The 16,520-nt window shown below is 43.0% G+C and overlaps 1 long non-coding RNA gene across 1 annotated transcript; it reads right to left on the reverse strand.

Annotated features, from left to right (window-relative positions):
- Window positions 1-4,314: 4,314 nt before the first annotated feature.
- LOC138112160 (uncharacterized) lies at window positions 4,315-6,623 on the reverse strand. Its single transcript, XR_011151580.1, has 4 exons — window positions 6,494-6,623; window positions 5,626-5,688; window positions 4,922-5,017; window positions 4,315-4,399 (listed from the first exon to the last, which is right to left on the reverse strand). It is a non-coding gene; the product is annotated as an uncharacterized lncRNA (long non-coding RNA).
- Between the last annotated feature and the right edge of the window lie 9,897 nt (window positions 6,624-16,520).

The raw sequence follows: 16,520 nt of genomic DNA on the forward strand, positions 1-16,520 counted from the left end.
TCACAGCTTTAGTTAAAAAACTCAGGCCTAGTTTGGAGTGAAAATGGGGGAAATACTGTAATGGATCTGTCTTATTTCAGCTGCTGCAGCCTCCAGCTTAACATCATCTGCATTTTGACAATTATTGACCAGATTATTTAAAAACACACTAATCCAAGCTAACTATGTTAGCTGTGTCAACTCAACTGAAAATATAACTACTGCTATATTTAGTTGTGAAAATAAAGTATTGCTGTAGTTGCACTGACTGGTGCTGTAAGTCAAGCATTAATCAAATAGATAAATTCATTTTTCTGGGTTTGGGGGGGAGTTAAATGTCTGTGATGCAGGATTAAGGAAGCAAGGATGATGGTAGGGAGAACCTGGAATGTGGAGTTGTTATAAATAGAATCAGTTAAATAAGAAATCAAGTATGCAGATTTGCTCACCTCTGAGGGCAAATGGATCATTTGGCATTTTTCTGCTAATCTGAAGATCTTTACATTAAGATGAAGAAAGCCTTGGCTTGAAGCAGATGTATCAGTGATAAGATGCCATCAGCACTCTGGGAGGGAGATTTCTTGCCAGAACACAGGCTTGGAGAGGAGAACAAAGCGGAGATGGAGGAACTGAGTCAGAAAACTGCTCCTGGAGAGTGTTTCTTCCCATGTAGCTGCCGCTCTTTATTTGGATTTGCATCCCATCACCAGGGTCTACTCCTCATCGTGTTCGCATCTCATTTCTGAGCAGGACAACAATGGTTTGTTCTGATCTCAGAAAATCTCTTCACAGGGTTCTATTTCTGTGATCTGAAAACATCTCTGGGTTCCCCCTAAATGAGGTTCATTCATTGGCATGGGGAAACTTTCATTCCTTCTTACAGTTGATAAGGGCTGAGAAAATAAATCAGTTACAGGCTACTGACTGGTGCAGTTCTGTTACAACTGAATCCAGGAATGTCACCAGGCTTAATGAGATGATTTGTCTCTACCAGTGAAGGGTTGTTTTTTGTAATTTATATCCATTAACCTTTTACTTCAAAATTACTCGAATTATTGTATGTCTTCTCATAGGAAACACCCTCATTAATACAGTCAGCTTTGTATAGGAAAAATAACTTCTGATATTTGGACTGATTTATTTTGTATACTTTTAGCCAGTTGCTATGAACCCCTGCTCTTTGCACCTCAGCAACTCCCATCCTTAAATCTGAGACTTTTAATGTGGTTGCAGTCAATTTTAAATGTATGCAGGGCTTTTGTACTGTGAGCACAGTTAAGAATTGCTCTGATTAATATGTTCATAAATGTTAATGAACTGGCATGTAGTGAAACATTCTATGCTGTATTTACTGGGGTCCAAAGCACATGTATTTCCCATTTGGGAACCCCAGTCTGCAAAGCTTTAAGTGCAAAGGATTTTAAGTTAAGGTTGGGCATAATTGAATTTTTTCCCCTTGAGTGCTGCGAAGTGATTTTGTTAATTTTTTATTCTCCCTTTTAAGATGAATGACCCTACCTCTGAATTTTGTCTCATACTTTACATGATTTCAGCAATCCTTCTTAATTAACCAGAGCTCTTTATGTCCTGGACATGTATTTGATGGAAATAGGAGAGGATGGGACACGCTGTACTTCAATTCTTAGTCATAGAGCAATTTGATGGTTTAATTAAGGTCACACCTCTGGATTTAGTTGAGCACCTGAGACTTTTGAACCTTTGCACTTTGTAGGCTGCTTAACCTTTTATCTCCTGCCCAAATTTCTTGCTCTGGGATGAGTATTCAAGGACTTTCTTGACCACTTCCTTGCTGAACCCAAAGCCTTGAAGGAAAGCCTTGAAGGGGAGGGAAAGATGGATCAAAAAGGGAAGAAGAGAAATTTTTGGAAAAAATGACTTAATATTGGAGCCTCTCTTTCTTCCCACACACATTAGGTACACACTCACTTCTCTGGAAAACGGGAAAAAGTATGTTCACACGTGGATTTTAATAGAGAAAATGCCTGGAAATATAATTAAATTTCTCTAATTTTTTAATATGTTATTTGAATTCCAGGAGATTTTCAGGTGCTTCAGTACTGGGTAGGTCTCTGCTTCTCCTAATTCCACCCCTTTCATTTATTTTTCTCCGTACATGCAATTTAATAAGGCAACTTGGTTGTCCTGCAATGTGAGATTCACGGTTGGCTTGATCTTGTTTTTCATTTTTCTAATGGATTTTCCTCCCTAATGCTGCTTTTCTCCCACAGTCCTTGACATATTCTGAGGAGCTCTTGCTCACCTCTGAATTCTTTATTAATGTGAGCACACTGGAGCAGGGGAAGATTGCCAGCGACGACGGGAGGAACACTGGGCTAAATGTCACTTGTCTGAGAGCAGCTTCTGTGCAATTGGTGCTGCTTTCTCTCTGTCACCAGGGAGGAGAGTGGGGAATACTCGTGGTAGAAAGTGAGTCTTGGAGAGCCAGCCTTTGTTTTGGGGAGGAATCTTTCTCTTTTAGCTGCACAGCCTTTGACACCAGGGTAGTCCATGTCTGTGTGTGTACATGTGCATTCTGTACAAAGACTGTAATCAAAGAATTCTTTTTGAAAGTCAGGAATCCAAGCATTCAGAACTTCTGGCTGTACCATTTGCTTTATTCTTCCCCCTTTGGTGTTGAGCCTAAGGCAGGAGCCTTGTGGAGCAAAGGAGGGATTGCAGATGGTTTCATGATAAATCTCTGCATCAGAGGTGGATTAATCCTGCCTCAGTAGCTCCAACACCGGTGTTTCCGACACTTTCACTTCTCACATGTCCTTTTGGTGGGTAACTTTGGTTCAGAAGCTTTAGAAAAGTTCTGGTTTGCACTGCTGAAAACCAGAAGGAGCATTTTGTACTTTGGAGCAGGATTCGCTTTCTCCTGAAGTGTTGCTGAATTTCATGGGTATGAGAGTGTGAAGCATGTGACCCATGGCTGGGGGATGTTGTGTGTCAGTCAATGGCTCCGAGTTCCTGCACATCCAAGGGGATTATTACTCCTCAACACCAGCTCCTTACACAACCATCTCTACTCATCCCTATGACAGAGAATTAAAGAACTCATTTCTGAATAACTGCAGAACATTTATAGCAGTTTTGGAGTATTTCTGGCTCCAGTTTGGTAGACGGAGATTTGTTTCAGCCATGATTTCCTGTGTGGTTAAAGGAACTCCACTGTTCTGCCCTGCTTCCTTGCCAGCCGAACTCATCCTATAGGTGGTGGTTCCCAAGGCTTTCAGCCATGGCATTGCATAGATTTTTTTCTCACCATTTGGACCAAAGCTTTATCTTATTTATCTATGTAAAGTGTTTCTAATTGATTTTTTTTTTCAAATTAAGAAAAAGTTATTTGAAGATGAGACCTGTTGGTTCAGATCATCCTCTGCTTCCACCCTCGTTGGTGCAGCAGCTCCATCTCTGCTGCTCAGCTTGAGGCTCCTGTGCCTGCTGCAGCTCCCCAGGCTGCTGCTGTGGCTCTGTGCAAAATCTGCCCATTAATTGGATATTAAACGTTCATTGCAGTGGGTTTCGCTTAGTTTTTCCTGGAACCTATTACTGTTGCAAGCTTTTCTGATGTTTTAAAGAAACTTAAACTCCCAGTTTTCATATCTTACTGGCGTTTTCATTTGAAAAATAAGCCTTGCACTTGATATTTTCTTTAGTATTTTTGCAATCTCTTCACAAAATGGTCTTTAGTTAAAAGTGCCCCCTTGTTCTGATGGGAATAGACAAGAAACATTCCAGTTGTGTTTTCTGCATTCTGGTGAATGCTCTTGAACCTCTGTTTAAGATCACTTGGGCTTTGCTGAAGGCACATAAGGTTTTAAGCTGTAATTAATGAAGAGTAGTAGGAGTTTAGGGGCTTTTTTTCCCATCTGAGGAACAGTGCACTGAGCAGGACTCCTTTTCTAGGAAATATTCCAGGAGGGGCTTGGAACAAGATGATCTTTACGGTCCCTTCCAACCCAAACCATTCTGGGGATGGTTTAGGGGGTTGGCTTCAACCCAAACCATTCTGGGATTTTTGTAGCTGTTTACTGCCAGTCTAAAATACCTAGAAAGAAGCTGGGGGAGAATAAAGGCCAAGTCCATCCTTTGATCTTAAGAGCTATGACCATTTTGGAAGGTACTTCCCTTGGGATCATTCACAGCAGAGCAGCTGCTCTGTCCCAGCCTTCCCAACTGTGTCACATTCCAAGTCTGACTGTGCCTTCTGAGTTGTCTCCTCTCTTACCCTGGCTTTCTCTCCCACAGACCATGGGCTTGTCCCTGCCGGCAGCACCACAAGGAGCCTGCTGAGCAAGTGCAGGGGGAGGACAAGTGAGCTGCTCCAGGGATGCTACCCAGGGTGCTTCTGCACGGCAGTGGAATAAGGTCCAGCTGACAAGCAAGGCTGGGGGAGCTGTGGAAGAAAAGAGGAGAACAAGGGATACAGTACAGTCAGCTGGAGGTTTTACTGGAAGCCACACACACCCAGGATTGAAAGGTGAGGGGCTTTTTTCAATTTCATTTTTGGGTTATCTGTTAAGTGCAGGGAATACACTTTTTTAATGCTAAAGAAATCCCAGGATCCCTGAGGCTGAAAAAGCCCTCCCAGACCATGGAGTGCAACCTGTGCCCACTCCCCACCTTGTCCCCAGCCCAGAGCACTGAGTGCCACATCCAGGCCTTCCTTGGACACCTCCAGGGATGGGGACTCCACCAATGCCCCCCTTCCAATTCCTGACTACCCTTTCCAGGAAAAAATTCCCCCTGGTGTTCAACCTTGTGATTTGTCCCTAATATGTGTCTTTATTAAAGTTACCTGAGGAACCGCATGTGTTAATTTGCTTGAGTTTAGTAAGTTTACCTAATGTTTCATTTTAGGTTGTTTCTGGTGATCAAATGTCCTGGGAATAAAAATTTCCCAGAAACTGACTCTTACCTGACAGTTTAGAGGGGTAGAGATTGAATTAAATGCTTCAATACTGGAGGCAGACTAGAGTGACAGATAGGAGCAGGACAAGATCCTTGTAGGAGGCTGAAATCAGGTAAATACAGAATGGAAATGGAGAGTAAGAATGAGGCTCTCAAAAGTAGCTTGAAGATGAGATCAGTTATCACATTACTCAATGCTTTTAAATCCCAATTCTATAGAACTCAAGAAATGCCACCGTGGGGCTGGATAAAACATTCTTAACCAGGGTTTGCAGGGGATATCCAAACACATGAGAGTAATGTTCCCTTCCAGCCTTTTGTTATCTGTTTGCAGCTGATGGAAAGCATCCTTTTCAGGGTTGCAATTGTGGCAGATAAAATTATAGCTGGCAATTAGTGGCAATTAGAAAGAGAGTGTGAATTGTCTTCCGTGCATCAGAAACAGAGCTGCTGTTGTTGGGTTTTAAACGGGAAGCGTCTGATGTGGGAGGCACAGGTTGGGTAATTTGCCAGGTGTGACATTTAAGTATTTGCTGATCACTCAGCTGCCTGAAAGGGTTCCTGCCCTGTGGGGAATGGGGGTTATTAAATGTTGCAGTAGATTTGCAGTTTGTGTTCTTGATCGCCTCAGTAGTACAGCCTGACCTTTATTTGTGGCATCACCTAAAACTTGATGTCATTAATTCCAGTGCATAAGATTACTGTACTCACATCTGTTACCTTTGCCAGCCAGCCTGGTTAATTAACTTCTGTGCTGGTGATTCTCAGTGACATCTCCAAATATATGCAAAAGACAACATTAAAATAGATTATTTTGGGTTTTTTTTTTTTGTTTGTTTGGTTGTTTTTTAATATTACATGTTACCGTTTAGCACATTCTCTCCTAGCTGATACTCCCTCTGCCAAGGTGGGTCCCAGGGGCCTGGTGAGGTTGAGTTAACAGAGAATGAAATTGCTGTGAGTTTTTTAGGGTTGTACCTGTGTTTTCAGTTACAAGGGCTAGTCAGACAATGTGTCAGGAGTAAACTCTCGTTTGTGGCAGGAGCGGAGCAGCAAAAACTTCCCAGCATCATCAGCTAACAAAGACTGGCACATAAAATGCCACAGGTTGATCCTGTTGCCTGATAGGTTCCTGTGCTAGGTTAGGGGTTATCCAGGCAGTAAATTCCTTTGTTTTTGTGGAGACAACAGGTTTGTAATCAGCCAGAAAGGAAGTTATAGGCTACTTTTTACATTGCTGTTTAAGAGCATGTCCCCAAATCAGCCTCATTTACAAAGTCAAATGATGACACAGAAAACTAGAAAATTCAAACTGAACAGGCTGATCACTATTTATAGTTTATATTTAATTTAATTTTGTCAGGCCTAGCTAGGATTAAACTACATCTAGGCTGTGTTTATGCAAAAATGGCAAACATCAAGGAATTCTGACAAGTTACTGGTGTTTTTCTATTTAGCATTGCAGGTGTTGTTCTCTTATAAATTCAAATTGAAAGCAAAATGCTCAGAAACAGGAAAGTTTGAAAATATTTATTCTCTTATATTATGAGCCATCCCAACCAATTCAAGAAATTGTTACCTCAGGTGATCCAGAAGGGTCCTTCACACGGGCCTGTTGTTGTGGATGGTATCTTTTCAGCTTTATACCGGCTAGTGCTTGTATTTCAATGCCTTAGAAAGCCTCGGGCAGCCCAGAGAGGTAGCACGGGCGATCTAGCACTTTAATAGCTCTGAATCAGTACCTGTATCAGCTGCAGAGCAAATACCATCAGCAGAAGCAAAGAGGGAGAAATACAGCTCCCTGCTCGCTCAATTTCCTGCAGATAGAACCTTTAAAAAGGGAGAGAGACAACCACAGATGTTCACAGGAAAAGCTGAGCCGAGAGAGAGCAGAGCCTGTCCTCGACTATCCTTTATTCGGAGAAGGGGAAAGGGGAGGACAGGGGGCGGACCCGGGGTGAGCGGCCAATCAGACACTGCTGAAGAGTTTGAGTTACATTTGGTTTTGCCCGCTCTTGGAACAAAGGAGCTCGGAGCACATGGCAGGAGCACCTGTCTTTGGGAGGGGGAGGGGAAGCTCAGAACAGGCAGCAACATGTTGTCAGTACTGTTCTTATTTATTGCAACCACTACAAGTAAAAATGATACTTCAGAAACTCAGAATTGCAGCAAACTCTTGGAATAATTCTTTTCCCAAGTGTTTTCCAGCATAGCCTTGTATAATTTATACCACACACACACACACGAAAAGTAGGTGAAAACCAATTATGTTATAACCACTTTCCTATCATGTAAATAAAATGGTTTTCTCATGCTGCACTCAACCAAACTCTTCCAAATGCTGGCTGGATTGTGGTGTTCCATCAGCATTAGCTGTGGTTTGCACTCCAGTCCTAGCATGGGGTTGGAGTAGGAGCTGTAGGGAACAAAAAACTCGTATCATTATTTTTCATCCTTTCACAAATGCTCTTTTTCTCTCAGGTTTACTCAAGCAAATGTGGTAAATGATTTCCAAAACTCACAGTCATGTTTTCTTCCATCCTCAAAGGAAAAGCCTCCACTTGTTCTTGAGGGTAGATGTAGCAACAAAGTTATTCTTTCTATTTATTTAGTGTAGAATGATCTCATGGCTGCTCAGCTTCTACCTTCAACTAGATTCAGCTTCTAATTAAAAAAGAAAAGAAAAAAACCCCAGCCTTTGTGTGTGGAAGTGCCTTTTTGCTTTTCATCCCTAATGGAATTCACAGAGTGTTGAAAGAGAAAACCCTGTTATGAGTATTGGCCCTTTTGCAGGCTTGAGGGATGAAGTCTCATCCTGAGCTGGTTATCAAAGCAGTGTTGGAGAGAGCTCCTCAAGTGCTGGCTGATAACCTATTAGTCCAGCATTTACTGGCATGTAGATTACACACCTCTACCTTAGCTCTTTTCCCTTCACCAAAGCTGGCAGTCACTTTAGATTTACATAGAGATTTCCTGGAAACTTTTTATTTCTTAGCAGTGGCACCTATGCTGATGTCTGGGAGCTTGATTGGAATCAATAAATGTAATGAGTAGTAAGATTAATTCTCCCAGCGCTCCAAAATCTTTTGGCAGTTGCATTAAACTTTCAAACCCTGTATAAATTTCTCAAGCAAATTTATTTAGTGAACTCCAGTTATGGCTGTCTTGGACAATACAAGAATGTAATAAAAGCGTGGTTCAGAAAAGGGAATGGGTGGGGAGGGAGCAGATGCTCAGTGCTGCCCAAAGTCAGGGGAGCAGCAAATGCTGGCACTTGTAAATCATATCTCGGGGGCTTTATTTAGAAAGACAACACTCAGTGAACTCTCTGCAGCACATGGGAATATATTTTTTGGTCATTTTTCTTCTCATAGAACCACAGAATGGATTGGAAGGGGCCAAAGATTGAAGGACATCTCATTCCTGCCATGGGCAGGGACACCTTCCACCGTCCTAGGTTGCTCCAAGCCTGGCCTTGGACACTTCCAGGGATCCAGGGGCAGCCACAGCTGCTCTGGGCACCCTGTGCCAGGGCCTGCCCACCCTCCCAGGGAACAATTCCTTCCCAATATCCCATCTATCCCTGCTCTCTGGCACTGGGAAGCCATTCCCTGTGTCCTGTCCCTCCATCACTTGTCCAAGGTCAGGCAGAATAATCTGGTTTAACTTTCCCTTTAGGAAAGCTGCTGTGTCACTCAGAACGAGTCAGGTATAACCAGATAAAGTGTTGTTACAAAACCTGAGAGGGATTTCGTCGCTCAGACACTTCCAGGATTATTTTCTCTGTGAGACAGCTGAAAATGATCAACTGTTATCCAGTCTGGAATGATCTGGTTTTGACTGACTCACAATAACTCAGTCCTTCCATTTTTAGTTCAAGTCCACAGGTGGTTCTCAGGTTGTTCAGGAAACGAGGTCCTCCTGAGCTGAAAAAATCCATGTGTGAATGAATTGGTTTGAAAATATGTGCCTTTGGGTATGTGAAAGAATCAGTAGCAGGAGGGAATGTTCAAACTCCTGCTTTTATTTAAGCAGCTGTGGTGTTTAAATAGTGGATTTCTCATGTCAGACTGCACGAAAAGTGATTAGAGGCCGATAGCTCTGGAAGTCTCACAGTCTCCTGTATGGTATCTAAATTGTCAAGAGCAGTTGTTGCTGTTACCTTGCAATAATACTCTTGCTTTAGAAAGGAAGGTTTGGTGGTTTTTTTTGAAACATAAGAGTAGCAATATTTAGCACAAAAACATCTATTCTGGAAAGATACTGGCTATGTATTCACTGATGGTTTTGGTGCTCTTTGTGACTGGCTTGCATGAATAAATTTCCTTTGAATGACAGTGTTCATTGTGCAGAACATAAAAGCTATTGTGGTGTGCTGTAATCAGAAAGACAACATATAACAATATCAATACATTTAATAATAATAATAATATTAACACATTTATTAATTAATTTAATAAAATAATCCTGATGCTTGTGATTTATTTGTATGATAAGGAGAGAGAAACCTGATGGCCTTTGATTTATTTGGGTATTTTGCCAGAAAAATGTAAACTGGATATGCTTATCTTACGACCATGGACAAGTCTCTCTAAGTGGCCCAAACCAGCTTAGAGACAAAGTTTCTTTTAGGTGCCCTATAGACCTTGAAGGGCTGTAGGTTGTCTTTCATGGCATTTTTTTCTAATTCAGTCTGTTGGTGTTCCCTATTAATAAATAATTTTTCCAAAAAGCAGTCCCTCAGCACCAACCTGCCCTTGGCCTGCGCAGTGTCAATTCTGCGTTTCTGGGATTCTGGATCTGTCAGCTTCCAGCTGGATGCGGAGTCTCTCAGATGTAATCAAAAGATTCTGTGATATCCACTGGCAAACTTCTTGAGAAAACAACAACCACCTCTGATAGAACTTAAAAGGGGGATTTTTGTACAAAAACTTCACCCTGGGAGGCTGTCAGACTCGAGGGCACTAATTTTGTTGCTGCTGCAGAGCACAGTGATACAACCTGTCCAGCTATTCTAATGACACACATCTGGTGTATTTGTACCCACTTGAGCCACTACCTTCGGGTGAATCCTCTTGGTTAAAGTGGCTTTTTGGGCAGCAAACAATGGATGGGGATTTTGGAGAAGGATTCTCTACAGAGAGTTTTTGGCCTCAGTTCCTCACCAGTGTGTTTTAAAGAAGTTAGCAGGAACTTTAGCAAAGAAATGCTTCCATGGACAAAAAATGGATTAGAAAGTAGGAAATGGAGGTTAAAAGCCTGGGATCAGTCCTCATGAGGGAAGGAGCTCACCACTGGAATGAGAAGTACATCAGGATCTCTGTTGTTCAGTATACCTTGAAAAACAGGCTTACTGTGGACACATGAGGATATTTAGTGATGGCAGTAAGTTGCTTTGGGGGTTCTGAAGGCAAGAGCTGACAAGGAAGGTCTGCAGAGGACCCTGTGAGAGGGACTGCTGTTAAAATGCCAAGTGAATTTCAGTGTAATTGGCAAAAGATACACAAGAAAGGAGTCATTTTAACTCCATCTCTGATCTGGTTGCTGCCATTTGGGAGCAGGAGTTTGAACTTGCAGTAGGTGGTTCTGTGAAAATGTCCAGTCAAGACTAACCAATACATTAAAAATGTGCTGTGTGGAGAGTAAAGAGGAATCAGTTGCTCACTGCTGCTTTAAAGACCTCAGCTGAGGCTTCCAAACAGGAGAGGGGAGTTTTCACCCCATTGGGACAGTTCCAGGGGATGTTGGAAGTTATACACGCTAAAGGGAAGAGCAGATGTGGTTTTAGAGGAGAAACCCACTGCAAGTTACCAAGCGCCTGAACTGAACATGGCTTAATGAACACCTGGCCTGGAAATGGTGGACAGGGAGAAAGGTGCAAGGATGTGGGGGGTTCTTCTTTCCTTGTTCCACTGCCTTGGCTTGTGCTTTTGACATGATTGGAGGTGAAGAACTGGGCTGCCTGGTTCTGGTAGGGCGGAGGTTGCTTTGCTTGTTCAGCTGGAGCAGAGGAGCCTCAGGGCAGAGCTGATCATGGTCTGAGGCTCCTCCTGAGGGGCAGCTCCCATCTCTGCTCCCTGGGACAGGGACAGCACCCAGGGAGCGGCTGGAGCTGGGCCATGGCAGGCTCAGGCTGGAGATCAGGGAAAGGCTCTTCCCCAGAGGGTGCTGGGCACTGCCCAGGCTCCCCAGGGAATGGTCCCGGCCCCGAGGCTGCCAGAGCTCCAGGAGCGTTTGGACAGCGCTGCCAGGGATGCCCAGGGTGGGGTTGTTGGGGTGTCTGGGCAGGGCCAGGAGCTGCACTGGATGATCCTTGTGGGTGCCTTCCAGCTCAGGATATTCCACGAGCCCTCCAGCCTGCTCTGGAATGGCCTTTCTAACTCCTGGCACTGTGCTGAGTGTTGCCAGAGGATCTGCCTCAACAGGAGTAGGCCCAAAATCCCCTAATGCCCATTCCCCATCTCATCAGCAAATGTGTTTTTATTGCTTTTAGCAGGTTCCCTGTCAGAAATGAGAGCATGTTTGGGATGGACAAGCCCCTGCAATTTCTCTGTGGGAGTGCAAGCTTAAATAGGATGAGGTAACCTGAGGATTGACCTCTGTTGATGAAGATTTCAGATTATTATTTCTGGCTGTTTGGCTGCAGTTCATGGGAAGGGGTTTGACCGATGTGGAATTTGCCTTCAGGAATGTTCACTCCAGCCATGTGTCTGGGCAGGAGTGCTCCCACCTTCCAGGCATTTATCCCAAATGTCGGGCTGGGGTTGGCAGTTTTACACACACTGGAATGGCACCTGGAGCTTACACAGGCAGATGGATTCTCCTGGACAACTGGGAAGTCACTCATTTAGAATATGTCATTCATTTAATTTAAGTTTTAGATTCAGGATAACGCTCCGTTGTTTGACATTGCAAAGAAAACCCAGCATTGCTTATACCTTAAAGGTTAAACCTCTGTACTAGTGGATGAATTAATCTTTCTGATAGATTTATATGATCTTTCAGACATGACATGAAAGCCTTGTGCATTGGTTTGTTTTCTGGGGGCTTCTCTGTTGCTTGTGGGTCTAATATCTGTCCTTGAGAAAATGTGAAATTTAAACTTGTCATTTTATGTAGAAGAAACAAGAGAATTTTCATACTTGTTTTATTTAGTACAGTTCTTTCTCTCCAGGGCTGACCGGTAGAAAGCCTGCTGGTTAAGGTCTTAGGGCAATCCTGATTGAGGTCTCTGTCCCAGGACATATTCTCAGACCAGGTTTGCTTTTTCACACCTAGATCACACCTCTGTTACCAACTCTGTTTACCTTAGAAAATAAACTAAAAAAAAATTCCCAGAATGGTTTGAATTGGAAGGGACCTTAAACATCATCTAGTCCCAGCCCCCATATATTCAATATATTTAATTTTCTAAATAAGACCGGGCTGTATTTGTGTACCTCAGACCTCTCCTGGTGTATCAGATGGTTTAAATTCCAGCTCAAAGGAAGTCACTTAAACAGGCAGATTTTTTTTCTCTGTCTATTTCAATGCAAGCAGAATGTCAACAGAAGAAATAGCTCTTCTGACTCTGTACACTAACGGTGTAAATCCTGTTGTGTCCTTAGGGCTCTGCTGGCATCTTGCCAAGGAGAGTGGAGATGTTTCCTGCCGGAGGAAACTTTAACGAGGGGTGAATCAAATGTCTCACACATGCAGGCTCTGAATGTTCAGGTCAGCCAGCATGAAGCTGGAATACGAAAAATGGGCTTTTATTGAGAAGTACTTGTACTGGCAGACATTGTCTTACTGCTTTCCAGAGAACAATTATCTATTAAACAAAATTCTGGATAAGAACAGCCGTGTACAGGGTTCTGTGTCGGAGCAGCGATAATCTCTTGGAAGTGGCTGTTGGTTTGAAAAGCCTTTAAAGCTTTTCCAAGATGCCATGTCTGACTGGATAAGGATTGTGCATCTAATGGCTCTTCACTTATCCATGGAAGGTTGGTGTTCCCAGGTCTTAGACAAACCCCTGACTTTGAGAGCATCTTTGGCCCTTCCCTTTGGGGAGAAAAGAGAGGGCAAAAGGACAGTGTGCGTCACGTGGGTTTTGTTTTCTGCTGAGCAGCTTGGGCTCAGACAGCCTGAATCCCAGGCTCTCTGCCAATCTGTGTGCCACCACCCCACCCCAAACCCTGCAGAGGTGGCACCCACAGCACTCAGGCACTGCAACACTCACATTTCAAGGATCTTGAGTCACTTCTGGGGTTTTTTGATTTCTGTCTAGAATTTCCTGTTGCTCAGAATCATAGAACCATTGAGGTTGGAAAAGACCTCCAAGATCATCAAGTCCAACCTCGGACCGAACACCACCTTATCTGTAAAGGTTTAGGACTTCACGAGGCCCAGAACACAGGCCAGAGACCCTAACTGGGATGAGAAATGTGCTGGATTCCCTGCAGATTATGAGACAGCTCCCGCCTTCCTGAGGGCCTTGAAGTTGGGAGCAGTCTGGGAGTCATAGAAGTGCGCCTGCCTCTAGGACGGGATCTGGAAATACAGAATCCCAGATCGGTTTGGGTTGGGAGGGACTTTAAAGCCCATCCCATCCTACCCCCTGGGCAGGGGCACCTCCCACTGTCCCAGGCTGCTCCAAGCCCCAGTGTCCAGCCTGGCCTTGGACACTGCCAGGGATCCAGGGGCAGCCCCAGCTGCTCTGGGCACCCTGTGCCAGGGCCTGCCCACCCTCACAGGGCACAATTCCTTCCTAAAACCGAATCTAAACCTTCTCTCTTTGGTTTTGAAGCCACTCCCTCCCATCCTGTCACTACAGAAAGCAGGCAGAAAAGCCTGTGTGTTTTAAGCATCCAAAGATTAAATGATTGGCTGCTTCCCTGCAGGCCATTGTTATATCCATTGGTGTCCATGGATAACTTCTTCCCTAGTTGCAGACACGTTGGATGCAGGTGTGGAAGTCTGACAAGTGAGACCAAGTTATCAACCCAACTTCTCAGCAGATGCACACAAAATATTCTTAAATTATCCTCGTGGAGATGATCAGAGCTGCAGCGTTGATGTTGCTGCTTCTCAGCCCATGTTTCCTAACCTTAGCATGTGCTTGAACTAAGCTTAGTCAAAATCCACTCCGTCCCCAGCTCACCCACAAATTTAACTGCCAAAGTTTGATTTTTCTAGGGAATATTGCATTTGTAACCTTCAAATCCTTGGCTGTTTTCATGTCCTGCCCTTAGGTTTGGGTGGGTTTTGTTTGTTTGCTTCATTAGTTATTACTATTATTATTATTATTATTATTATTATTATTATTATTATCCTAATTGATTTCTTGAGAAACTTTAAATAGAAAAGCAAATAAGGCATTTTTTTCTTTCCATTTAGTAAATGTTACCTGCATGAACAAGGTTGCAGTGCTCTCCTGGCTGGGATAGTCCAAGTTTTCAAACTGGAAATTTATATCCAACCATTTTTTGAGGATGGATGCCTGGGTATATGTGCTTAGAAAATGAGTTTACAGGAACAGGTAAAACAGCTTCTCAGAGCTGTTTTGGGGATTACCATGGAATTTGTTTTTACCCTGGAATTGTTGCTTTATTACCACAGATACAGTGGTATTTGTGTAGTGGTTTTGGGCATTAAATTGTAAAGGCAGAAAGATTCAGGCAAAGAAAGCACTTTCTGATGCAATGTTTGTGTTGTAGCTCAGAGCTCAAAGAGGTTTTGCAGTAATTTACTGTCTCTCTATTTTTCTTTCTGTCTAGAACCTGTAGCCCAGAGAGGTATAGGGACTGTCCCAAATACACAGAGCTTTGGGGAGAGAGTTCCTGTCATGGAAATCTTCAGTGCTTTGCTCTCCCAGGCTCTGCTACATGAGGAAACAGACCCAGAGTTCACATTTTAGTGGAATAAGTGACCTTTTCTGTGTACAATCAATTTATCTTAAATTCACGAACTGGAAGGATTGCATTGATTTTTAGAGGAAGGCATTGTGGTAAGAATAGGGAAAACAGGGGCAGGAAAACAAAAATTGTAAAAATGCCACTTAATTTTGTTGTGGACACAGGTCGGTCACTGCTGTGGAATCTGCTTGTATTTAATATATTTTGTGTCTTAAGAGGCAGCTTCAGAAATGTTGAATTTTCATTTTTACGTTGGGACAAGAACCAAACCAAGATTATTTTCTGTGTAAAAGAGCAACAGCTGAGGCCAGAGAGGAGAGAAAGGTGTGCTCACGCCACGCCCTGCAGCACTGAGGCTTTGCAGCAGCCCTGGACCTCCCTGAACAACCTCCAAAAGCAAATGTGTCACCAGCAGATTCCCAAATGTAAGATGGGCCCTGACAAACTCATTTAAAGCCTGGTTCTTAGTAAGTCCGGGCCAAGTTATGTGCTACTGCTGTGGGGTTAGTCTGGGAGTGTAATCCAATCTCCAGTTCTTGATGATATCTTGTTGACTTTTGAGTTGATTTTCTTTTACCAGTGGCCCTGTCGAGGCATTGCTTCCCTTGATGTGCTGATTGCCAAGGTCATGATTTTTATCAGAAGTCCAGCAGTAATGGGAATTTCATAGCAATTTTAATCACTTCTTTTTGCCATGGAATGGGTTTTTTTTTTATTTCTTTATTGCTGTCAAGACAAGGTATATTCTGACATCCACTTTAGACCGAGTAAATGACGTCGTTATAGTCATCAAAGGAAGTAATGGGCACATAAATTTTTCAGTGAGCAGGCAGTGGAGATGAAATGACATCCTGCAACTGTGCCAGATTTCTCCTGGTATCCGAGTGTTCGGAATGGTGTTCACCATCCAACCTTGGCATAGATGGCATTCCCAAACATTCCCACATGTTCTCTAATATATATGAAAATCATTCTGTTGCATTGAGAATTGGCTTTGCCCGTTCTCCCAAGAGAAACTTCCTTCCAAAATCCAATTTTTCTAGGGAATGCTGCATTTGTAGCCTTCAAATCCTTGGCTGTTTTCAGGTCTTGCCTTTAGATTTGGGAGGGGATTTTTTTCTTGCTCTGTTAATTTCATTATTATTATTACTGTTATTATTTACGTGATTGGTTTCTTTAGAAAGCTTCAAGGCAAAAGCAAACAAGGCAACTTTTTCTTTCCATTTAACCAATGTGACCTGCAAGAGCAAGGCTGCAGTGCTCTGGGACAGCCTAAATTTTCAATTTTGAAATTTACATTCAACCATTTTGGAGGGTGGATGCCTGGATAGATGCCCTTACGTAATTCGTTTTGGTCGAACTGAATTATAATTAATGTAAACAAAGACACAAACTTCACAGTCCAGAAAGAACATCATTTTTTGTAAACAAAAAAATAAAGGAAAAGTGTTACATATGGATGCATTTGAGATCTTTGAGTTGGGGATGTTGTTCTGGGGAGTAAACTGGCATGACTAAGGAAAAATAAGGAGCAGACTTAGGAGGGGCAGGAAGCCATGGATTCTTTAAGCAACAGATGTAAGTCATTAAAACAGCATGGCATGACACCAGGACATTATATGGTACTGGAATCTGCTGGGTTATGGCACTTAAAGGCTCTATTACGTTGTGATGTGCAGGGTTAACACCATACACGTGTTTTTTTTCCTAAAT

Source organism: Aphelocoma coerulescens, chromosome 6, assembly GCF_041296385.1.
Source record: "Aphelocoma coerulescens isolate FSJ_1873_10779 chromosome 6, UR_Acoe_1.0, whole genome shotgun sequence".
In the NCBI taxonomy this organism is placed as follows: domain Eukaryota; kingdom Metazoa; phylum Chordata; class Aves; order Passeriformes; family Corvidae; genus Aphelocoma; species Aphelocoma coerulescens.